Below are 22472 nucleotides of genomic sequence, written 5' to 3' on the forward strand. Positions count from 1 at the left end.
AGTGATACAAATAAATTAATAATGAATAATTTAAATAAATATTAAATATTAATAAAATTATATGTAGATGGATTGATTTGAAGAGTCTTAAATTTGGCAGCTGCGTAAAATACAGCAATGGAGGAATTGTTTGACTAGGTGACACTGTGACAAGGGACAGAGTAAGCCTGGCTCGGTAGGGTGACAGTCGTACAGTGAAGGGTTTGCTTGCACTTCTTGTCCTCGCTGACATGTGACAGATGTATACCACGCTTGATCACTGCAGCCTGCATCTCTGTCTCGCTTTTCTGATCGGGTTTATCAGATCCTCGTATCTTCGTTGCAGGTGTGCGACGTCCTTCCATCCCAACATCCATCGGACATCCCTATTTAATTGCTCCTTGAAAATTCAATTAATCATTCAATTCATGCAATTCATGCAATCCGTCATAAAGACGTGAAAATATCGTCAAAAGCAATAGAAAATAGAATAAAGCGCGCGAAAAGACAGTGAATTTAAAAAGTTACGCTTACTTTCAAATTGTCTCAAGAGAGAAGATATTTGAACCGCATTAAGCATAAAGGAACCAAGCCACATCAGCAATTGCCGAATTTAATTTTTTTTTCATGAGAACGGTTGTGAATTTTTTTGCAGATTTCAAGGAATTTTTTGCACACTGCAAAGCAAATTCCTTAACATTTTCAAAGGAATCCGCATAAGTTTTCTTGTAAAAACTTAAATTGCCCAATTAAATTTTTTCAAAGTTTTTTGCCATTCAATTTGGCAAAAAACTGTTTTTTTTTTTCTATTTTTACACCGCTTTGTAAAGACGCATATCACCCTTTAGGAACCCTGTGATGCGCACAAGATTCTCGTTTTTTAATTTTTTTTTTTTTTTTTAGAAATCGAGAAACTCATCTTTTACACCATTTTTGTATACTGAATTTGTATGCTTATACTCCCTTATTGCAACTGGAGAAATGAGAACATCAGCTTATACGTAAGAAATTAGTTTGTTGCTTCAGGCTCACCTTACGGAAGAATTTGTTTATGAATGTGTAGTTTTATATCGGATGTAAATGCTACGTTTTATCCACTCATAGATTTTCGCGCCGGTGGCGCTCACAAAAGTTTAAACGATCCCTCCCCCCCCCCCCCTTATTAATAACTTTCTGAACTACTCTGCGAGTAGTGACATTGCACCGCCTACAGAGCTCGCGAATAACGTTGCCATTTGCGGATGAAATTCGTGTAAAATTTAGAAAATGGACCTGTTGTGCACAAGAAAAACAGCCGACTCAGTGTATACTTCAGTTGATAAAATAACTCAAGAATCACGTTTAGCACATCAAAAACGTCTAAAATACTCTTCTTATAGCACAATTTGTACTTGTCCTCACTGCCTCACAGATTGCTGTGGGCAAAACTAAGTCTAATTCGTCACTTTCCGATCAAAGTATGACAAGCCACGTAAGGCGTTTTAAAATGTACGCTGCATTTTTATTTTTTTACAGAAAATTGCTGGTTCAATCTGTTTGAAAATGTCCCTGAATTTTATCGGCAGCACAAAGAAAATTCTGTCAAATTCTCAGACAGATTTGTCGAACCGTTTCTCTGTAAAACATTAAAATTTTGGCGGAAAATTTGAAATTCCGCATGGTACTTGTGATACATTGGCTGGAAAATGGCGAATTGCCGGTCGTATAACAGACAAGTGCCCACTTTGGCGGTAAATTTAAAAAATGCTTAATGCGGGCTACTCAAATTGTGTGTCGAGGTGTGTATTTAAGAAATTTTAGATGTACCTAGAGTCCCTTTATACTGAGAGTTAAGACAATGTGAATCCATTTCTGATTGGTTCCCGTATTTTAGGCCTCCACAGTGTCACAAACGGGAATGAAGATTACATTTTCACCGATTGCAAAGATTATAATCTAGAATGGACCAAGAAATTACGGGTTCGACAAGGAACAAACGGAATGAGAGAAGGGGATTTGAGAATGAGCCGATCAAAGAGTACGAAACACGTTTAATTTGTGTAATCTTTTTTCCCGTTTGTGACTCCATGAGGGGGTGTTGTCTTAACTCTCAGGATAAAGGGACTCTAGATGTACCTAACGTGACTCGTGCGATTGTCGGATGTTTTTCGTGTGTGGATCGGACCCACCCGATGATTTTCCGCTGAAGTGACAACACTGCTCATGAATAAATCCTGCATCGACCTTGCTCTGCAAGTGCCGTTTTATCAGATCCAACCGCTTCTCTTGACGTGTAGCACGGACGCAAACAAACCCGTCCTTTTGCATAAACTCGCGAAAAATAATTCCGAAAAAAAGGAACGGGGGAACGGCCGTGTAAACGTTCGCGTACAACTTACGGGGTTTTCAGGACATTCCGCGTGTCATTGCCAGGTTTCAGGGATTTTGCGGAGGCTGGATCACTCGGCCTCGTGAGTCAGAAAATCGTCTTTTAATTTTTGAAATAAATAAAAAGATTGGGCGACCACCTAAGGGATGAGCATGAAGTAAGGCTCTCTTCTTCTGAGGATGATTGAAGATTTGATTGCTGTTTTTATTGATTTGACGAATCCTTTATTTTTAATGATTTATAGACTTTTACATTTTTAATATTTTTATAATTTATTGTATTGTGGATGGCCTGATAAACAGGGCTATGTCCTAGTCATTCGTGGGGGAAAAAGGAGATAAATAGATTGACACCTATTAGGAAGATCCATCCAAACGTAAATTTTGTACAACCAGTGTGAATAAATTTACGATTTACTTCAATGTGAAAATTCGTCAAATTTTGTCAAATTTTGATGCAAAAACATAAACTATTGTACATAATTGCTGGTCATGTCCAGTGGTTGATCATTTGGAGCTAGCACGCAAGAAATGTTCATGTTTGATACAATGTAATGATTTCAAGAAAAATCTAGGCACAAATCTAATTTGCTATGACTAGGGTATAAAATTTTGAGAGATGCCAAATTTCCCAGATACGAACATTTATTTTTGAGAAAATTTGTTCATATTTTTCGTTGAAATCGTCAGATATTTTAGATATAATTGCGAGCAAAATTTTGGAAGAAACGATGAAAAATATTCAGAATATTCCCAGTAAGTTTGCCTTTTACGGAAGTAAATACGGAAGCGTCTGAAGGCCCATACGGCTGTCTTCCACATCACGGCAGTATGTTGATGCTATGAAATAGATACAAATTTTGAAGAGCAGCCCGAGACAATGATAACAGTGGAAAAAACAAGGAGGAAAAACGGGCTAAAAATACGCAATTAATAAAACCCGGCACGTTTCGACTCAGAACTGAGTCATTTTAAGTCGGAAACAAAGAAAATTTAATATAAAAATTAAAAAAAAAAAACGATGAGAAACCTGAGCCCTACATGGTGGTGGCCGAGATCTGAGGAAAAATACTTTTTTTTTTTAATTTTCATTGTTTCCGATAAAAAATGACTCAGTTTTGAGTCGAAACGTCTCGGGTTTTATTAATTGTGTATTTATAGCCTTGCTTCCCGTTTCTCCTCCTTGTTTTTTCCACTGTGATGCTACGAAATGAGGTCGATACAATTTTCGGGGGGGGGGGGGGAAGTATGACTGCACGGTCTGGCAACGGAAACAGGTTGCACATTGTGCATGTGCGAACCGCGGCGGCTCAAAATGTTGGCATGAAATTGTTTAACGGCATGTAATTGCAGAGGTACTCGTATCTAGTTCAAGATTACCGGCAAATCATATGCTTTGGACGACATCTGCAGATTTGAATAATTATCGATATCCTAGAGGTTACTCGCTGTAATTATTCTTTTATTTATGATAGGTTGGCAATGAATTCATCCCGGGCTTGCTGCTCCTTTTGCATTCCACCGCGGCGGCACAAGAGGCACCGCTGATAATCATAATCCCACGGCTCGTTCATTTAGGAGTGGTTCGAACCCTCATCCAAAATTTCGGCTACCAGTTAAACTTTTAATGGTAGCTGAAAATGAGATATAATTAAATGAGTCAGTCCACCCATTTTTTCCCCTTTTTTTATGAGATGGAGTAAACTGGGGTTTTAAGGATTTTTTCGGATTTTTTAAACCCTAAAATAACAACTTAATTTGTTAAAAGGCTGCAAAAAAACAACAAAGGATAAACAAATCCCGGAACGAAAAATGCCAAAAATGGGAACAGTTCGAAACGATATTTTTGGCGGGATCCGATGACAAAGCCAGTCGCGAAAAATGAACTATGCTAATTGGCTGAACTCAGCCTACTTTTTCGATATTTTTTAACTTCAATATTTACTCAATACGTAAAAATCAATATTTTTAATTAATGTCATTTAAATCAGCATTCAATAACATTCTTTAAATATTTACGAGATACTTGAACGACAAATATTTTACGTGGAAAAGTTCAAAATACAGTAACATCGTTGGCTCAACAGTTGAAAATCACATTAATTTTCGCGTTCATAGATTGTGTCGAAGTACACGTCAAAAATCCCGGATACATTTTAATAACGTCACTAAATCAAAATCTCAATAGATGCATCGTCCATCTCAAAAGTTGTCAGGTTATGAAAGAGGAAGAAAAGGAGGAGGACGAAATAAGCTTGCCCTAAAAGAGCGTTCTACGATTCCAAGCATTCGTATAATCAAAACTTCCCATAGACTATGTGAGTTCGTATTAATAAGCATAATCATCTTGAACGATATGCCTTTTGGACTTCATTAATCTTATTGGAAGAGATTAAAGCATGCATGTTCATGGCGTAGTACGTTTCATTTAGGTTTATTAGAGCCTCTCACTTATGTGACTAATGTTCTTTTCGTAATTTTGTGAAGCCTAGAGATTTGTTTCAAAACTTTAGTACAAATGGCTCTAATTCAAGCTACACCCTGGAAATTTTTTGCTGGTTTTCCGCAAAGGAAACTTTAAAATCTATCTTTAAAGCTTGATGGCCTTAGCAGAACTGGAGTGCAGGAGTGCAGGTATAACTCTAGCAAGGCACAGAATAATGGCCAGTTATTACGTACTAATTCAACCGGCCAGTAATTAAAAGCTGATTGGCGGTCATTAGACTTGGTATTAGCTCGTAAACGCACACCTCTCAAACTAGGTTATTATGCCCCCGAGGGACTTACAAATGTGATAATATTTAAGTTACCATTGTTCTGATTTTTGTTCTCTGAACAAAGAGCAAGAATGCTATTGTTATTAAGATTTTAAATCACAACTAAGAACCCATAAACATCTCTATGTATATTTTATAAATGTGTTTTTTTAATGTTTTATCCGCTGGATAAGTGAACGTCGATCGAGTATTTTATTTCTTATAATCCGTTTTTCTTTTTGTTCTCAGGTGAGCACAGGCACTCTGTATGATTATTCAAGGGTCCATAAGTTGAATGCTCGCAGAAAGACCTCTGTAGATTCATGCTATTTTAATTTTCCGAGCTTGTTAAATGCCCGACTTCAAACCGTAAGTATTCGAATTCTATGGCAAAAAAGTTGATAATTTAATCATCCATAAAGTTTTGAATTTTCAAATTCCTTGAGTCTACAAAACGACAGAGAGATGTGCTAATTCACAAACATTACTGAACCAACTAGTGTAGGTACCTTAGTATTGTACAAAATTTAGCATGAGTTTTTTTTTTTTTTTTTGCTTTTCGGAGAATATTCTTCGCCGTTTTTGGATAAACGTGTCTGACGAAGACGATGATCGAGTTAGTGAGTTAATAGTCCCACCGTTAAAGGTACAGTCACACCGGCACTTTGCAGCGGTGTCCACCACGCGTGACTGCAGCATGATCCATTTTTACACGGTTTCAACGAGAGAAAAGTTCGCGGAGAGTTTAATTCAATCCCGATCGACGTTCGATAAAAATATAACCGAACTTCGCAACTATGGACCTGCGAATCAGTCCGAAAGCACGACTTTCCTCTTCCCTATTCAAATCAGCCGGTTCCTTCCTTCTTCCTCTTCATACTGCCGTGCTAAGGAAGAACGCCGTATGAACATTCCAGAGTTGCCAAATTTTCACCGATATAATTGTTTTATTTTTTTAGGAAAATTGTCGATATTTTTCCTTGAAATTTTCAGACTTTTTAGATCAAATTGCAAGCAAAATTACCTGAGAAATTTGAAGGAAAATTATCACTAATTTTCTTGAAAATTAGGGATTTGTCAAAGGCGATTTGGCAACGCCTGGGGCTCATACGGTGTTTTTCCTCAGCACGGCAGCAAAGATGTGGACTCAACACGCTTCCTCTTCCATTTTGGACGCAGCGCCTGATAAGCGTTGTCCTTTTCTTTTTGAGGCAAGCTTTGTTCATCGTGTTGGTTTAATCTGAACGTCGTTGACTGACTTACAGTAACATCGAACCATTTTACTTTCACGAATGGAAAATGTTCGGGAAAATCCGTAAGATCTGACAGCCAGGGACTTGAAAGTGGGGAGAAGGTGCCAATTAAAACATGCACCAACCTAAATAACCACCCACCCCCCTCCCCCCTCGACAAATGAGCACGGACGGATATACAAGAGACGGTCAAACTAATCTGAAAGTCCTGCGGGCAAACAGTGTTGTCAAATTTAAGCAAAAAAAGCTCGTGGAAGTTGCGTATTATTGTTGATTTTCCATTAGCAAAAGTCAGAGTACCATTATTTTGTGTGCGAGGGCGCTTTTGGTGTTGCGCTGATTCAATGGCGTCTTTAAAGTGGCAGGTCTGCAACCTTTGACTTAGGATCGCGGCTTACGAGCGTATTAAAAAATGAGTCCGAGATCTTTAATCATGGGCATTACGACCCAAAGGGTGAAGGGGGGGAGGGGTACCACCCCAAGGGGTAAAAGTCACTCCTTTGCCATCAGTGTGTCCATAAAATATCCATTCAAACTCAGGAAAGTACAATGAAAGTTCAACGGGAGGTATTACCGAATCTTCATTACCTCGGACTTCGGAGACTTAAACGCAACGCAACAAAAAACAACCGAATATTTGATGACAGGCTCGCTTACCTCAAAACAAGATGTGGATCCCGGGGGCTCTTCAGTTAGCGGGGTGAGAATCAAGAAGGTTTAATTATATCACAATGCTGAAAAGTTTTGTTTGAAAATTTCTTCATTCACTCAAGAACAGTCGCAAATTTCTTTTGAAACGTTTGATGGATTTTTTTTGGGATGGAACAGAATGACACTATAATCTCAGATGTGAATTATGCACCCGTAAATAATAAAAACAGCTATTCTCCAAAATAAATTATGAATCATCGCACTCTTATCAAGATTTTTTACCTCCAAGTCTTCGTGACAAGAGCCATGCGATGTTTGAAAATTTCCGCCGCCATTCTACTCTTTTACGGAGAAATTGTTGGTTGAATCTGTTTAAAAATATTTCACCGAATTTCATCGGCAGCACAATAAAAATTGAGTGAAATTTTCGGATAGCTTCATTGAAAAATTTCTCTGTAAAAAAATAATATAGTGGCGGAAATTTGAACCGTCGCATGGCATTTGCGATACTTTGGCAGGAAGGTGACGATATAATGCCTCCTCAGGAAAGGAACCCTTTAAGGAACGACTATCAATAAAAGTATGACCCAAACTGCGGGCTGATTGTTGAAATTGATAGACAAAGCGATAGACAAAGAAGACGTTGAGAGTATTGAGCGATCCTTTTGGTTGAAATGGGGTGGTTCCTTTAGACTAAAGGAGAAAATGATGTACCATAGGGTCTCTCGTGAGTTGCCAATAGTTAGTCTATTCCCTACCTCCTTTGTCCATTGCAACCACCCGCTTCCACCGATAGGATCCCTCCATATCCTTTTCGTCATCTTAGTCTATGGCTTGTCTACTAATTTTAAAAATCAGCCCACAGCGGGCTGATCGTTGAAATTGATAGACAAAGCCATTGACAAAAAATATAAAAGGGATATGGTTGGATCCTATTGGTGGAGGCGGGTGGTTGCAATTGACATAGAAGATAAGGAATAGACTAACTAACGGCAACCCAAGAGGGACCCTATAGTTTGTCCATCGTTTTCTCCTTTAGTCTATCACAACCACCCGTTTTCACTAATAGAATCGCTCCATACTCCCTATATTTTCTTTGTCTACAGCTTTGTCTATCAATTTCAAGAATCGGGCCGCTGGACTGTCCAGTGTCCACTAAACCCTCGCAAAAAGCCGCAAGAGTTCGATTTCCCGAGTGCGAAACCCGATGTCGGGCGACGGCGGGCAAAGGGCGCGCGGCGACGGGGTTTTAATCAGATGTAAAAAGGCGCGCACGCGATGATTCAACACGAGGTGCATTCGCAAGTGCGCGGCCGGCGACGGCGCGTTTCGTCGCACGCAGCGGCGGCGACCGCGGCACGAACGACGGGCCGAGAGCCTCTTTGCGCGGCCGCAGTCGCCGCAGCCCGGAATACAAAGTGTGATCCCGGCCTCAAAGCACTTCGTGTTCGCGATAATGCATGTGCGCCTCGTAATGTAGAGCGGGATCCGATTCCGATGCTTTCCGCCGCGTGCATTTCAAATATCGCCCGACGCGGCATGGAAATTTGCTCGCCGATCCGAGACAACAAATGGACCGCTTTCAGCAGAAAGGGACCAAGTCACATCAGCTATTGCCAAATTTCATTCACTGGAAAAAAACACATTGGATCTAGAGTCCAGGCTCTTAAAGACATCGACAAGAAAAAATACTCTCGATTCAATCAGATTTAAGCTTAAATCAAGAACCAAGCTTCTTAATTTGAGCGGATTTCCTTTTGATTTAAGCTTAAATCTGATTAAATCAAGGGTCCTTTTCCTTGTCAATGTTTTCAAGAATCTGGGCTTTAGATTCAATGTGTTTTTTTCCAGTGTTGGGCAATTTTGATTTTTACACGAAAACGGTTGTGCAGATTTTTGTGCAAACTTTAGTGAATTTTCTGCTTCGTACGAAGAAAATTCCTTAAACTTTTCAAAGGAATCTGCAAAAACGTTCTCTTATAAATAGGTATGCTTTGGACGAGTCGCGACGGTACTTAAGGGCCGTTTGTAAGATCGCTTGTCAACTGTTGGTCACCAAACCAGTAGTCAGACTCTGACCAGCAGTAAATCTGCTGATCAGCCTAAGTACTGGTTTGCGAGAGAGAACAAAGGCTGACCGGGACTTGACCTGAAGAAAACCGGGAGTCTTACACACCTGTACCTCTGGTCAAGTTCTGGTCAGGTCAAATCACCAGTTTGACAAGCACCTGACCAGGGGTCTTATACAATCGGCCCTAAGTCCAGCTTAGCTCTTCTGATTGGCCAGTGGTGCTGTTTGGATTCATCGATGAATGTTGCATCTCCGTGTGGAAGAGCTGAAAATTCGGCTCCAGTTCTCTAAGTTGCTTTACCTGAAACACAAAATTTATCAAATTTAAAACATCTGCAAATTCTCCAATAGCAAAAGTCGAAAAAATCCTATTTAGGTCATTTTTTCAACATAACGTCAAATGCGCACCAGATACATGAAAGATAACTTCAGATTCATACATGGAGAAAAAAACTTCGTGCGTGGGGCCTGAAGTTGAGGTCATATGGATCTCTGAAGTTATCGGATCACGTAACTAAAAACTTGAGGTCCAGCTGCCAAAGTTCGGGTCAGACATCTGAAGTACTTCAATATATACCGAAGGGTTCGGGTCACACATCTGAATAACTCGGGTACTACGAAAGTACTTAAGGTGTCTGACCCGAACTTCAGCGGCTTGGCTTCAAGTTTTCGGGTGGGTCATCCGAAAACTTCAGAGATCCATATGACCTCAACTTCAGGTCCCACGCACGAAGTTTTTTTCTCCGTGTATTTAGGGACCCAAAAACCATGAGACAAGTACACTCATATTTAAGGACCCAAAAACCATTAAGCACGCACCGAAAAAAATAATATGCTGTTTTAGCACCTAGGATGTCAAAAATGTGTCTGGTGATCCCAAGATGCTGCCTTTGCTGCCCCCGCAGTTAACTTTACATCCTATGAATGCAAATTCAACTGGGGGGGGGGGGGGCAATCAAGGCAGCATCTCAGGATCACCAGACACATTTTTGACATCCTAGGTGCTAAAACAGCATACCATTTTTTTCAGTGCGTACACAGCAACAAACCGCCAAAACATCTCGCACAGCCATGTACCCGAAATGCCAGCTAACCTAATTTTTAGCTACCAGACATCTGGACGACACGGTAGCGTCGCGGGTGACGCGATGGAGCGTGATCCATAAGGCGCCGTCGCGACGCCCGGCTTGGCGTCTTCATCGGAGGCGGAAGCGTTTAAGCGTGAATCCGATGGACAAATTCGCCCGGAGCGCGGACGAAGTGCTCCCCGCGATGCGCAACCCATTGCAGCCGCCGCCGCCGCGCCGCTCGCGATTCCGTGACGTGAAGCGTCACAAGTGGCGAGGCCCAGTGATGCATCCACGACGTCGTTGTCGTGACTTCAGTCCGCACCACCACCTCGCTCCCGGGTTGCCGAATCCATATTCTAGCCAATGTCTTAAATATTTATTTTCCGTTTACACACTGAAAAAAAAATATCGGTGTATTTACTAAGAAACGGGTAAAATTACCAAGAATTCAGGGTTCTATTTGATCCCAGTTTTTTCTTGGTAAAATTACCATTTATGAAATTGGTAATTTTACCGAGAAATCTCGGTAAAATTATCGAACTTTCTCGGTAATTTTACTGGACCTTGGTAAAAACGCCAATATTTTTTATCGACTGTGGTAGAATTACCGAGATAAAATGGCAAAGTTACCGGGAATTGTTTACCAACAAAAGTGGTATTCCTACCTGAAGAAAATTGTAAAAATACCGGTTTTTAGGTAAGCTTACCAGTCTGTCTCGGTAAAATTACCGATAATTGGTAAAAAAAGTGAGATGGTAAAGGTACCAACAGACCTTGGTAAAAACGCCGAGAATTTTTTTTCAGTGCATATGCGTCAGTAAAAACCGTAGCGTCTTTATATGTTTACGAATTTTTTTAGATGTCTAAACAGACCGCCATTTTGAATTTTTGAATTTTAAAAACAAGTTCCTCGTTAAAAAATACCCCCTGAAATTATGACGGTAACAGTCAAGTTTCATACGTTAGTGCGCCTTCAATTACATTTGATACCGTGCAATACTTTCGTGGTAGAATAGTTGCGTTGGCGCCTACAAACGTAACAGGGATACTTCACGCATTGCGCAATGCGTGAAGTATGCCTGTTAGGTTTGAAGGCGACAATGCAACTATTCCACCACGAAAGTATTGCACGGTATCAAATGTAATTGAAGGCGCACTAACGTATGAAAGTCATCTGTTACCGTTCACCACTGTTTAGAGTCCCGTTGATCCCTGTTCGATCGATTTTTATGAAACATGGTATTAGGAAGATATTTTTTGACGAGTAACTTGAATTTGAACTTCATTTTGAATATTGTGTTGTATTCTAGTGCACAGGGGATGAATAGAACGACCTTTCCAACGAAATATTCACCTGAGCCGCCATATCGTTTTTAAAACTTTTCCTTTAATTAACAAAACCGGACTGATAAAGCAAGAGATATCAAGAATTCAAAGGGAAGAAAGTAAGAAAAAAACTTATCAAAAGGAGCCTCTGTCCTCGTGAACTTTTCATATTGGTCATCAGCCACACTCATCATGATACAAACTCATAGACTTAATCTCCATTTCTGAAATAGAGTAACCACTCGTTCAGCAACATCTAATTTATTACAATATCTTTGAAATAAAACTTGCCATAGAGTTCTATAAACTAAAATGTGATTACGCAGAAAGCACAAAGGTTTGCATGGGCTCTTGGGTTGGTCTAGAGGCACCCAATAGTGTAATAAAACGATCGGCGACGATTGCTAAGTCACTCGGTCATTGGTCACACGCCACCCCGCGGGATTCAAGTCTCACGCCTCACGCTTCGTCTGCAATTATAGAACAAGATCTTTGATGCGCCTCAAACGCGTCTTCCTTCGTTCCATCGATGTCAAACTTCGAGCAACTTCAGCTGGAGCAGAGGAGCTATATTTTAAGAATAAAGTTCAAATATTACAGTTTTTACCGATGTATTCAAGGTAGCGATTTCCTCAATGATCGTTTGCAGAAATGTAACTAAAAATAATTGAACAATATCGCAGTTTTAAATAAAAATTCAGTATTCACATAATACTCCCCTCAAAGCGACTATTTATCAATAAAAGTCTCTATTTCGAAGCAAGTAAAGTAGACTTGTGAGGAATTTGAAATAGCAGTCATAGAAGGGTGTTCCACAATCATGTTGGGACAAGAAGCACCCTCAAATATGTCCAACTAGGTTAAAGTCATAGCATTTTAAACTTTGTTATCTCAAAAGAGCATTATTGAGAAAAAGCTTCCTATAATTGAATCCAGTGAGAACGGAAACACACCAACTCGGTAACTCGGAGATGCTCAATTTTCATCGAAGACAGTCAATTTTCCTAAAGGTCATTGAAGCTGGCGCATCTGCTACATCTTGGACTTTTAAAGTGCGTCCTCAAGTATTTGTCTATCGGCACCGAAAATCTTTTTCTTAGACTAACTTCTTCACCTACCGGACAGTTTTGTGTGTCTTGGTTATTTTCATTTTTTCGAGTTGGTGTGTTTTCGTTCTCACTGATTCAATTCAAATCTGTTTATTTCTTTAGGATGCGAAATTGTTTAGATAAAATCGCAATTTTGGCAAAAAAATCCATAATAATATAAAAAACAAAATTGCTCAAAACTCTACTTTCTTAAGTCTTGAGAACATAGCGTTTTCTGGTAATTTCTCAACCCAACTCGACAAAAGTGGCTTTACCAAAAATTTTACGTTTACGAACAGAGGTCCCTTCGCCCGTGTGCGATCACAGTCACATTCCTAGTTCCGCTGTCTAGTATTTTGTCTGAATGCCGGCAACGGTGCGAAAATATGACTCGGTTAGGAATTTCCTGCGCGAGCACTTAATGGAAGAGGAGCTTGTGGTGCTGCCGGTACGGGTTGGTCGATAAAAAATGGCGTGAAGTAAATTAAAAATCCACTCGGGCTCTAGTCTGCCGTGCTAAGGAAAAACGCCTTATGAACCTTCGAGAGTTGCCAAATGTTCTCAGGTAAAATGTCCATTTTGAAGGGAAGTCATGCATATTTTTTCTAAAATTTTCACATATTTTAGATAAAACCGTGAACAATATTGTCCTAAAAATTGGAATAAAAATGTTCATAACTTTTCCAATAAATTCGTATTTTATCAAAGAAAACTTGGCAATGTCTGAAGACTCTTCCGCCGTTTTTCCTTAGCACAGCAGTAGTCGCGTCTGCACCACGTAGGAAATAAAAATCAGCGAATGACTGCGTTCCTACGCTTACAGTATAGTGAACACGGACGTGGGGCTAAAATAATCAGAAATTATATCCAAGTTAGCGCGTCTACTAGCTCCCTCGTTTGAGAGCTGTCGGAGCTCCTGAATTGCGTCCAGATGCCCGCCAGAGCCTAGGCGATTCGCGAAAATGGCTTCCGCTGCCCCCCTTGAATCACATTGAGACCCCCTTAGAGTATCTTAGCCAGAGGACCGTATCCATTGCTGAAAAAAAGTATATCCTGGCTGCTTTTGGCGCCAGATATAAGAGTAGTTGCAATAGCCAGAGGTATGGTTGATCAAACCACATGCCAGAATCACACGCTGACTTTGGCAGCTCAACATGGAAGTCAACAGTCATCGCTCAAGGGCTGAAATTTTGCAAATTTGAGTTATTTTCATTCAGATTTGTATAAAATCTGCTCGAATAGTTCAGAGAAATCCAACATAATCCGATGGTCGCTGAGCCTCGTTACGCGCAAAATTCAGGCATCGGGCCGATGACTTCCACATTCAAGCCACATTTAACTCCCATCCCACATTCAGCGTGTGGTTCCAGCTCCTTGATTGTTGAATCGTTATCGAATGACCTTGATCGATATATAGCATTGTTAAGATAGGGATTTATCGATCAGAAGCATTCGATAACGATTCAACAATCGACCCGCAGCTTCACTTTCGGGAGACTCAATCGTAGCTCTGACTGGTGCAACTACTGTTATATCTGGCGCCAAAATCAGCCAGGAGTTTAGTTGGGATTGTGATACTTTTTTCCGTAAAAGCCGCGTTCCTTTGATAGTTCTTTTCCGTGAGAGGTTCCATATGCGAGTTTACATTTTGAGAAAAGAATTTTTAAGAAGATCCCCAACATTTCATCATAAAAAGGGCAATTTTAACAAATTTCGAGTAAAACAATAATTACGAGGTAAAACAAAACAATAATTTAGAAAATAGATTCTCGCAAGGGATGAAATGGATTTAACACTGAGAAAAATATAAAATGAGGGGGAAATTTCTAAGATTTTGAAAAACCTTTGATATATTTTCAAAAAATGTTGACAAATATTCCGAACTGGTAATTTTTTTCTTTTGTTTTATTAATGGTTTGAAGGAGTCAATAGTTGTAATTCCTCGCAAGTATTTATTTCGAAAGTTATTCTGTTGCATTTTACTCGAGATTCGTTAAAATCGTATTTAAATGGTGCAATGTTAAGCCTTTTTTAAACCTGTTGGAAGGGCAAAGTTTTTCTCTATAGCTATCATAACTAACTGGACTAAAAGAAGAGGGAGTTGTCACGCCGTGAAATAGTTTACTTTTCTATCGCTGCGTTAAAGTCTCCAAGCTTTCCTGTGTGTTTCCCGACTATTTCTTAAATGAGCCTGAAATAGTGGTTGATTATTGCAAAATATAGATGTGCTGTCCAAACGCACCTGTTCTTCCGTATATTAAAGGGAATTATCGTAATAAAATTCAAACGTTGCAAAATCTCAGCCGAAAAACCCCGATTATTCTTCGGAAATATTGCATTCTTTCCCTTGATTAGTTTACAGATTTGTATTTCTGATTTCCTCTAAAATAAACCTTGAAAACTCTTTAAATGAGTTTCTCTTGAACCTTTTAAAGAACCAACCGACGAGTTTCAACTTTTTTTCCTAATTTAAAATGAAATTGGTTTTCAACCCGTTTTCTGCACTTGAAAAAAACTGAAAACGGGATTTTACACTACGGACTTGATTTTAAATAAGGAGAAAAAGTTAAATTCATCGCGCGGTTAATTCTCAACAAGGCTCAAGAGGAACTCATTCAAAGAGTTTGTAAGCTTTACCTCAGAGTAAATCGGGAATACAAATCTGTAAACCAACCAAGAGAAAGAACGCAATATTCCCTAAGAATAACCGGTTTTTTCGGCAGAGATTTGGCAACGCTCAAATTTTCTCTCTTAATTATAGCGCTCGATAGAGGCGCGGACGGCAATAAAGAAAAAAAACCTTAAAACCGACAGACAAGCAACAATACAGAGCTAAGAGTATGATTAGATGTATCACGTAATATTGAAGGCGTCAGATGTACACGTAAAATACTGGCCTCGTCAGAGTGTATAAATACAAAAATCAATTTAATAACGCATTTTTTGGGCCAAAATGTTCAGTTAAGCGGGCAAAGCTCTTTAACGGCTCAACAAAACCCTTTAACACCATATATGAATCGACGCGTAATGGATTCCCATTGTGCCTTTTTGCAATTAGAACTTTCAAAAGTTTCCCTGTAAAAAGTTATTTGCTTTGCAAATAACTTAAAATATCCGTACGCGTGACGTCACAGAATGACGCTCAGCCAATAGCAGCACGGAGAGCGGTAGAGCGTACGGATCTATCTCGCACACGGAGCACCCGGGAGTGAATGATTATCATTTATTATTAATAAATAATTAAATAACGGGTTAGATACTGTGATATGCGTTTGGGTACAGTCAGACCAACTTTCTTTAGATGATGAAGCAAGGATAAAAAGATAATAAGGTAAGTTATATTAATTATTTTAATTTTATATTGTAGAGGATACAGTATAGAAAGTATAGATGCAGGTCTTTCTTCAAATCCCGCATTATTTAGAACTGGCGCAACTAGAAAATTGGCAAATGTGCATTGTGCCAGTCGTCATCAAGGTGTTGATGTTGTTATCAATATCAATATCAACTCTAAAGCGTCCATGTTCAGATCAGAAGCTTGGAAGCACCTGTTACTGAAACTAGCTAAGTCCAAGTTTTAAGCTAATAGTTATTTAGAATAACTTTGCTTTCTCTTAAGAAGCTCTCAGTGTGCACGACTCATTGTGAGGTAAGACTTTTCAGCCCTTCACCACTAGACTTTGGCCAGAATCCAGACACGATGAGCCGAATAAGTACTGTTAGGCTGTTACTTGGATCTTTAAAAACTAGAAATTTCATGGGATTCTTTAGGTTTAAGAGTCGTAGAAAATGATGTTTGCTCTATATTGATGGCACTGTGGTTGTGGTGGTTCTAGCTTTTCCTACGTAACACTTCTTTAAATGCATTCATTGGCTATACGGATAAGCCGATTTTAAAACCATTGAGCATACCTAGAGTAAGCATGCCCAGCTGAATGTATTTCTGCCAAACAGAACTATTTGCATTATGACATGAGCCCTGTTATGCTATGCATATATTCTTATGAGTTTTGAGGCCTATGTGTCAATGCACATAGTTCTGTTTGGTAGAAATACGTCCAGTTGTAGGTAAGTTAACTGTGGGAACTAAAGTAAGTCCTCGAGATTTAGAGAGCGCTTGAAATTTCAGCGCAAATCTGGTTACATTTTTCACTGAAAGCGATAACCTCTGATGTTCATTTACACGTATCTGTGCCTGAAGGAAGTATGTTGCGTGCAAACTATGGGCATGTGGGCACACAGTTCCTTTTTGTATAAATACATGCAGTCGGTAACTGTTCTATTTTCATTATGTAGTCATTGTAAGTTAAAACTTTCATTGAATCATTGTGACCATAGGGTTCCAATATGGCTGATCAAGACGTAACTCAGTCGCCTCATCTCTGTACTTTTTGATGATGTAGTTTGACTCTGTGAACTTGACCTCAATAATTTCAATGAATTCTCAGGGCGCTATAATTAATTCAAATATCATTGCCATGTGATATTGTCTATTGGGTACCTTCGAAGTTCCTGGTTTGCAAAGATACCTACAGCTTCAGCGGTAAATGTTGATCGGAAGATTATAGCCAAATGTATTCAGCCCAATGTATTGAAATTGGAATTAAGGAGATCAGAAATACATTCTTTGTGCATCTCTTTCAATCTAATTTGGTTCATCACAACAACTAGATACACCCAGTCATGGTTGCATCATGTATTCTGTTTTAGTGATTATATTTTTTATATTTCAGATACAGATTGAACGTTAACGCATTTCCGTATGCCTCGCTTGATTTTTGCAGCCCAAGAGGAAGTGTGACTTGGTGTAAACTCATTTATTCATAGGAAAATTCTTTACTTCTACTCGAAAGTTGCGTTGAGCGAGGTAATGAGTATTTAAATCATTCTTTACTACTGATTGTGAAACTACAATAACTTGGAGCTCCACTGATGTTTCTCAAAATTTACTATCTTCCTTTATCTATTAGATGTATTTATGCTAAATGGAACTGTGTGCAAGTGGAAAGATAGGGTGTGCTCGTGGAAGCTGAATAAGAAACAATTGGACGTATTTCTATCAAACGGAACTATGTGCATTATAAAGTGAGCCCTGTTGTGCATGTATTCTTATGGGTATCAGGGCTCATGCCCTCATGCACACAGTTCCGTTTGATAGAAATACGTCCAATTTAAAAGTGGACATAGTTCCTTTTGAGAAAATGGAAAAGCGGGATTTGACATTAAATCAAAAGGAACTGAGCGCTAACTTGTGAGCCGTTGACATGTGACAAGAGCGTTGTGGACAGGGCTCATGAGTGAGCCCCAAGAACAAGCGACGAGCTTGTCCAGCTCAGTTGTCACCGCTGACGTCACTGGCACTTAAAATCCCCATTCATTCTTATGGCCCTCAACTAACGAGCACACCCCATCTTTCCACTTGCATATAGTTCCATTTAGCTAAAATACTTCCTATTAGTTGAATAGGTATAGACTGATTTAGTGGCTAGACGTCATTCTTGCGAATAGTTCAAACCAAAACAATGGATGATAACCTCATACCTAAATTCTGAGTGATATTAGTGTGTCAAGTTGTTGATTAAAATTGTGTCATCAACAAGTCATAAATCCATTTGGTCACAAGAAAATCAGACGCACTCTCACCCCAGTGCGACTACGACAAGGTTATGCGTTTGTTTACAATTGAACCATCGAAACTGCGATGACTTAGTCATTATAGCAGTCTATTATTAGGGATTTTTTTATAAAATTTTCAGAGGTCATTTTTAAAAATGCAAAGAGAGCTCATAAAGAATTCTGTTCAATGACAGTGATAATTGGACGCATTTCTGTCAAACGGAACTATGTGCATTATGACATGAGCCCTGCTACGCATATATTCTCATGAGTCTCAGGGCTCATGTCTTGATGCACATAGTTCCGTTTGATAGAAATACGTCCAATTGGTCCTTCAATAAAGTTGGTAAAATGTAACAGAAATGGTGCTGCATCGCAAATAGAGATTCTTAGCTTAGATGTTTCACCACTGATACACTTCCGTCTATTTTTCTTCCCTGTGTGAAGGACATTCTATGAAAAGTTGAAGCTATGATGTTGATTTGGTTTCCTTTTAAAACATGTAGTGAATTTGAATCACTGCAAGCAAGGTACACGCTTTTGCTGTTTCTACGTGGATACGCTGCTTATCGACAATGAAACTCTCAAATCATCAATTTTTTCTGGTATTTTAAAATCCCAGCTCCCATTTATTGTTTTGAAAAAGAACAAATCATCATCATTCCTCGGAAGTTATTACAGGATCTTCAACACACGGAAGAGGAAAATTATGAAAGTCTTTAAGATTTGACGATGAGTAGTTTTTCTCTTAAAAATTGAGTAAGTATGACAGGAAATCTGTATCGTCGCAAACCTAGATATCAATGTTGGTTGAGAGTTGCACCAGCGTTACATGCTTGATCATTTTATTAGGCACTGCCTTTACATCTTTGACTATCTAATGACAGTAACTATGACTAACATTTTGGATAGTAATTCTACTATCTTATCTAAAACCTGTTTGAGATTTTTCCAGATTATATACCATGATTTAGTTTCCTTCTTTTGAAAATTTTAAAACGCTTTCTAAAATTAATGTTTAAAATTGTGTTTTTTTATTCCTCCAGGTTGATAATTTTTTCTTTTTCTAATTTCAGGCCTAGACCATGGAGTATGAAGGAAGCTGGCCAAAGGATGCTCCATTATAAGATTTTTAGGAAAACCTACTGGGACGATGACAACCTGCAGTCCAAAATTTTTAATCAAAATAACAGGTTCTTTTTGTAGAACATTGTCTTACATCCTCAGTAGCAGAAGTACTTTGGCTGAATTATTATCTACCAGGAAAGGAAAAAACAAAAGATCTGGTTGAGGATTGATATTTACTCTACTATTTTTTGCTCTTGAAAAAATTGATCTCAATAAATTATACTTTGATATTATTAAAGCTTTGTAGAAGAAGGCCAACGCTTTCCAATGCATGTGTGAATGCTTTTACTTTATCAAAAATGTTCAAGAGTTTAAGTTACACTGATAGAGATCCAGTGATTTTGTCATCAAAAATTAAAGTTAGCCCATGATTGTAACTCTCATGATGAAGGGAAGCAGCTCATTAAAGCTTTTCTTCTCATGTTTATCACATTTTAATTTTTCCTTCATCATCAGAATTTCAGTTCTATGCTGAATAGAACACCAGACAGGGTATGACTGAGAGTACCACAAGATATGTTCCCTTGTCAAAATATCACGAGGAACACAATTATTTGTTCAGAATAATGTATTAGCTTGAAATGGAAAAATTAGCATTTATAGTCTACATTAGAATCAGTCAATTCATACTTTCTGCTCATGATAAAACCAATATCAATTTAGTCATGGAAAAAAAGTAAGATAATCCAGCCAATAACCGAAGAACGTTATCTCCAATTATGTTCAATTTTTTTTTTAAAAAAGCAAGATTTCGAGGACCTGTAAAAACTCAAAAAATACTTGAATCCGCCAGGAAATGAAACATATATCAGGGAAAATTAGGCAAATTCTCTGGGAATGGCCATTGCAGGAACATTCCTCTCTTTTTGCTCTGAGATCATACTATTTTTCTAAACTGGGTGTCTGCTGAACTTGACTTGAAAGGAGAAACCAGACTAAATATAGCTAAGTTGATTTTCGTCTTGAAATCCGGAGGAAAATCTTGTTTCCCCTCAAGAAAAGTTAGAGATTAATGATTAGAAATCCTTGGTTTTCATCAGGGAATATTTCCAAGGAAATTAGAAAGGAATAAGTTATTATCAGGGAATGGAAAAAATCGTCAATTCTAGACACTAAATTTTAAATAAAACTGCTAAAATGTCACTTTAAAACTTTTTATGCGTAAAAAAATCTAACAAAAATTTGAAGATAAACTGATAGTTGGATGGAATTAAGCTAAACCGTCACATTACATGCAGTGTTTCAAAATCTCAGCTCCTGTTCTACATTATTTATGCTTGAAATTTTGTGGAACTTAACTTCATGAAAGAAAGAAAATTTACAACAAATTCGAGTCGGTGTTGGTTGATTTCCCTGTACAAAATAAAATATGAGATGGGATTCTGAAACACCACTTGTGAATGTGACTATTATGCTTGACTCTCTCTAGTTAGTCTTTTTTGAAAAACTAAAATGTGAGTGGACATTCACAACATAACACTCAGATTTACAATTTTATTTTCACTTTAGTCATTGATATATATTCCACGGTTACATCATACTTATAGTCTTTGCTCTTCCTTTCATGACACTACGTAAGTAATCAGTTGTTCTGCTTTTTGATGTGGTAAAAAATTGAACCCTCCCGACGCTTTCTATCTTATGATTGTTTCCCTTGCCAATGTTCTTTCCTTTTATTAACATTTTTGACAAATGGAAATTATGTGGAAAATAATCTTATATAAAAAATGTCTCTGTGTAAGTAGGTAGCTCTTTCTATTTTTTCTTCAATCTGTTTACTTTTTATATCTCAGTGTTACTCATGCACAGTTATCTTAGTCAAATCTTACATGGATTTCTAAATGCATCCATAAATCAAATATATAAAATGATTATTAAATTGTCTATAAAATAGGAAATTCTGTGTTTTCACTTTATTGATTCATTGCAAGAATTAAAATGTTATCATCAACTCATTCTTCAATACTCTTGCATAATTGTCTTGCATTTAAAAGAACAGGAAACTTACCTCCAAGAAATTGTCTTAAGTATCTAGCAAGCTGTCTTTGATGTCACCCAAAAAGGCGTTTCAGGCCTCTTTAAGGCAAAATTGTAAATTAGCAAAAATAATTCTGCTGAAAATCTTTATTCTCTTCCCAAATTCATCTACAGCGGATCAATGATAAAATCATCGCCTGAATATTGAGGATAAGGGATTCTCAATTACTCCAGCCTCTGTGTTCCCTTCAAAAGAAGACGAACATTGATTTATGTTAGTAGTTGGATGAAGATTTTACAAAAATCAACTTTAAACCAGGCTCTCAAAAGGCTAAAGTCAAAAAAATTATACTTCTCTAATCGAAAAAAATGCCTCAAATTAGATTGCAACTACGATTCTTGCAGATGAATTTTATACAGATCAACATATTTCATTTTCTTTGAAGAGAATCAAGACTTTGACAAAAAGTTGTTTCCAAATAGCTACCTATACGAGTCGATAAATCTTAAAGGCTGATTAAAAACATCAATTTTCTAAGCTCCTTTGCATTCCATTAGCTGACCTTAGTACCTTTTCCCTAAAAAATCACTGTGTAAAAGCTCCCTCTATTTCCCTGATTCCTTGTGGGATAAATGCATTATGTATTTGAAAGAGATCGTAGATGTAGGAGTAAAGTGTTGCTTTTATATTTTGAGGGAAGCGTAATTAATTCAGAGAATTCTTTTAAACTTGTGGCTCAAATAAACTTTAAATTTAAGACCACAGTTGAGCACTTGCATTTAATTACTTCATTGTTAGAACGCCTTCAGATGAGTCTTACTCAAAATGACTGCTTCACTGCAGACAAGCTCCTTTGTCTGTAGTATTCGCCGTTTTTCATTATTTTTTAAAAATTAATGCAACTAATAAATATTTGAAGCATTTTTTCTCGCAGTTAACATGACTTATGCTGGTTGTTATAACTGTAACAAAAGACTTTAGGAAGGTCCTGAAAAGTGGTCACAAAAGTACGTAGGTTTAAAGGTGATTGTGTGGTTTAGACTGAATCTGTCATAAAATTTTTTGTGTGAGATTTTATTTTCACTAAATTAATATTCCTCAATAAGAAATGTCTGTCACTTGTGATTTTAAAGTGGGGCCAGTTAGAAATATTATAGCGGTCGATAGAGGCGCGGACGGCAATAAAGAA

At 38.1% G+C, this 22472-nt stretch overlaps 1 protein-coding gene and 1 long non-coding RNA gene across 3 annotated transcripts in view; both read left to right on the forward strand.

The window, feature by feature from the left end:
• Window positions 1-22472, forward strand: part of LOC109037115 (peroxidase) — a 205504-nt gene that overhangs the window by 132266 nt on the left and 50766 nt on the right. The gene's annotated exons all lie outside the window — the stretch shown is intronic.
• LOC109033796 (uncharacterized) lies at window positions 16027-21260 on the forward strand. Its single transcript, XR_011900354.1, has 3 exons — window positions 16027-16210; window positions 17295-17428; window positions 19254-21260. It is a non-coding gene; the product is annotated as an uncharacterized lncRNA (long non-coding RNA).

Source organism: Bemisia tabaci, chromosome 8, assembly GCF_918797505.1.
Source record: "Bemisia tabaci chromosome 8, PGI_BMITA_v3".
NCBI classification, from domain to species: Eukaryota; Metazoa; Arthropoda; class Insecta; order Hemiptera; family Aleyrodidae; genus Bemisia; species Bemisia tabaci.